We start from the raw sequence: 3,962 nt of genomic DNA on the forward strand, positions 1-3,962 counted from the left end.
CAAAAACAAACAAACAAACAAACCGTGTACTTAATCAAAGTTTGTCCATCAATAAAGATATGCCTCGCATTCTTACGTAGGATTTCTATTTAGATTTCTAGCTAGGTTGAAGAAAGTCAATATCATTTGAAATTATTGCCCTACCTTGATCATTATACAAAAGTCGTTGCCTAGTGTGACCTGTTATTTTTATTTTATTTTTATCTTAATTTTTAACAAGATGGTTTCTTAAAGTGTGAAATTTATTTCAGATAGAAAATGTTAACATCACGTTAAATGCTTGATAGACCTGCATTGATTTAAGAAAATGTTAAGAAAAAACTTAATTTTAACATTAAAATAACCAGTGATATATGACTTCAAAACCAATTAAACTACGTTGTCTCTTCAGACGACATACCTGTAATAGGACGATTTCCAGGCAGACCACCAATGCCGGGTATGCCTGCCGTAGGATCTGACGGGACTCGAACCCTACAACATGAGTCAATTCTGAGTTGATTGCAGCAATACTGGCGCTGAGGCAAGGACAGGCTGCCGCATCTTGAACAAGCACTAGAATGAAAAATCCTCTGTGCACTGACTACCGAAACTAAGATTAGGCCTAACAAAATCAGGAGGATTGTGCACTTCATGTTTGGTTTCCAACGAGTACTGTTCAGTTCGTTTACCTTACACTAAATACAAAAAAAAATCATTATAATTGAAACAAATATACAAGTAAAAAACATAACTATCACTGCTAAATATGACATATAGTACAGAAATATAATTGTTACCAATGTCTCAACAGATCTTAAATGAAAACAAATGTTAATGATTTAGAAGATAAATAACAAACTTGTTTACACTGGTGAGCATATAAAATAAAAATAATAACTGTAATAACTCTTAATACATAATAACAATCTGAAATCAACGACGATCAGAATTACCTCGCTTTATTAAAATGTTTTTACTAAGAGTTCCAGAAGAACAGACATGGAACATCGTTTGTGCTTGATTCTCTACCTAAACTGCAAGAACTGTCAAGTATTGTCCAAATTGTTTTATGTTTTTAAAAATCACAAAAAATAGAGCTCATTCAGACTTAGTCTTTGTGTTTAGTTCTTAATGATTTCAAGTCAACATGCTTCTTCATAATACACGGTTACTTGGCAATATTTAAAGGTAGAAAGAACTTAATGTTAGTAAATTTGCTCAGCTTTAGATTTTTGACTAACAACGTTTCTGACAGTTTTGATCCTGATAATTTGATTGTGAACTAAATGTTACTTTGCTGTTATGTTAAACTTATATTAAAGTTTTTCTCCAACCATTATTAATGTTACTTTGTTTTGACATGTTAGCTTACCTTTACTTGAAAAGAAACAATAATCTTTGTTTCCTCGTTTTACTTGTTACTTAAAATATGAAACCAGACTTGGTACTGTCTATCTGTCTGCGATTAGGTTTCCCTGTTTAGTGTTAAAATTCCAGGAACTTCGACGTTTTTATCAACACTGTAATCCAAATCTTAGTGACTTGAAAATAAACCAATGATCAGATTCCCCTGCACGTGACTATCATCTTCAGCCAGTCAGTTGTTAGTATCTATTTTTAGCGTCTTTCGATTTTCAAGTAAACACACCCAAAAACTCAAACGGTTGGTAAACAGCAAAATCGCATTTCGAAATATCTACCAGGAAAGTATGTTGACAAAATGTGCCTGTTTTCAGGAGATCAAAGCATAGTTATATATCTCGCGTTTCGTTGAATTTGTCAAAATAAGAATATTGTTCCTATTTTCTTTTCATATAATCGCCATTGATAAAGAAACATAAACAGTAAAAACATATATTTATTTAATTATTAGAAATATTCAGCCACATATCCTATTCTATGTAGAATTTGTTTAATTTATCTTTACTTAATAGAGAGTTAAGACAAATTTGAATACTAACAAATGTTAATAGCTGGACTCTTGAAAACTTTCCCAAGTATCTAAACATCGAAATTGAAAGTTAAAATAGTATTCATTTCTATTTGTTGAAACTGCTTGTTAATACAAAAGTCCTGTATTAACTTTACTCAATAATTGGTAAAATTTGTTTTTGTTGCAATGCACTATTCATATTAGGTAATATTTTCAGTAAAGAGTAAATACTGTAATAGCGCGCATTTATTTAGTTTTAGTTTTTCGAAACTCTTGGGATATCTGATCTGTTTATCAGTTTGAGTTTGTATATTCTGCTTACACAATATCAACATTTTCAACGATAATGTTTTCTAATTTTGTCTGCTTCTAACAACGTGTGTTATTCGAAACTACTTTTAGCAAAAACATTTAGTCTGACATCTGCAATTGAGTTCAATAGTATTTGAACGACTTTCTTTTTTCAAAAATAGTTTTTATAAATAACATTCGTTTTCAGCAAGACCTCAAGCAGTCTAAGAAATAATCACCAATGGCACCAACCGACCCTTCCAGCCTGTTTACTACTACCTGACACAGTTGATAACACCAAGTCTGACAGGCCCTTTTAGATTAACGCTGAGGAGACAATATCAGTCCTGAAAACCACAGGAACTGTAAGAGTGACATCTGTTAGCAATTCTAGCAGGTCCACCTCATTTCCAAACTGAAGAAAAGCTTCCAAGATTTGAATTTCAGTTATACACCTGTCAAATGTTTCATGAAGATCAGCACGTTTTGAAATTTTATGTCAGCAAATTTAATTTTTAAAATTTGGGTTTTGTACATTCATTGTGAAAAGTTCCGGACAAAAAAATTAAAGAATCCATTTTAACCAAAAAAAGGAAACCTAAAATGGACAAACACACAGGTTGGCCATTAGTGTAGAGACGTTAATGAGATTTTATAGATTTTAATATGTTGAACTTTGTCGAAGTCTCTAAACACACTTATAAGGGTTGAAATACATGTTCAGACATTGTTTTATTTATGTATTGATATAATAAGATGGAATAATACTTACCAATACAAATATGAATAAATGTTTTAGATACGAAACGTATTCTATTCTACTGCAAATGTTTTCCAGATCGAGCCTAGTATATATTAATAATTAATACCGGTACTGTTTCTCTCTCTCTTTCCCTCTCAGTTTTTATTGACCGTACTTTTTCTGTCTATGCTCTAAGTTTTGTAACACTTTCCCTATCGATCTGCAATGTCTGTCAAGTCGCATCTCTTTCAACTGGTTTCGACTAATGTAGAGACTGATCAGTAACAGGTGCTTTGAATGGTTGACAATGGCTAGAAAAGCGCTGTATAAAGCCGCTCAGATAAAAATATGAGTCGTTTAACACAACAGAAACACACACATGAGCAGTTGTGCACTTATATCAGAAAACAAACAAACTTCTACCCGAATGCTCGTGCTCGACGTGCTAAGTACTAGGCCACCCCAGACCCCAATTAATAATACTGCTTTAAATGTTTTCTATATACGTACAAGATAAATATTTTGACTCCACCAAATGTAATTCTAGGTAACAGCATGGAGCCAAAATAGAAGTTTGTAGTTTGAGTAAATAATGTTTAAGTATCTCCAGCCTTGTTTCTTTACTGTTTTTACGATCTCTTTGCAGGTTTTTAAATTCCCAATTGTTTATTTATCTTCTTTGCTGGCTTTTTTATGTTCACTTGATATTGTAGTTAACTTGATACATGGTAATGATAATAAACATAGCTGGTAGCTAGCTGATACAGTTCATGATGATTTACTGTAGCCATTGACTATTTCATCGCATTAGTTCGAGATGTGAAATGTTAAGCTGCAGCTGGAGATTTTCATAGAGATTTGTTTGAGAATATAGTGAAGATTTATAGTTTCTGGGTAACTAAATTCTCTATATATAATGCATAGCAATGTACTCACCGGTACTGAGTACCGGAACTTATTTTAGCTGCTTTGTCATTTTTGTTTACATGTAGATTTATTTTCATTTTTCAAAAA

At 32.2% G+C, this 3,962-nt stretch overlaps 1 long non-coding RNA gene across 1 annotated transcript in view; it reads right to left on the reverse strand.

Annotated features, from left to right (window-relative positions):
* Positions 1 to 1,463, reverse strand: part of LOC111086418 — a 4,302-nt gene extending 2,839 nt beyond the window's left edge. The window contains exons 1-2 of the long non-coding RNA XR_002611134.1: positions 1,355 to 1,463; positions 401 to 677 (exon numbers count right to left, since the gene is read on the reverse strand). This is a non-coding gene — a long non-coding RNA (uncharacterized LOC111086418). The remainder of the gene's footprint in view (positions 1 to 400; positions 678 to 1,354) is intronic.
* Between the last annotated feature and the right edge of the window lie 2,499 nt (positions 1,464 to 3,962).

The sequence above is a fragment of the Limulus polyphemus genome, unplaced genomic scaffold (assembly GCF_000517525.1).
Source record: "Limulus polyphemus unplaced genomic scaffold, Limulus_polyphemus-2.1.2 Scaffold1080, whole genome shotgun sequence".
NCBI classification, from domain to species: domain Eukaryota; kingdom Metazoa; phylum Arthropoda; class Merostomata; order Xiphosura; family Limulidae; genus Limulus; species Limulus polyphemus.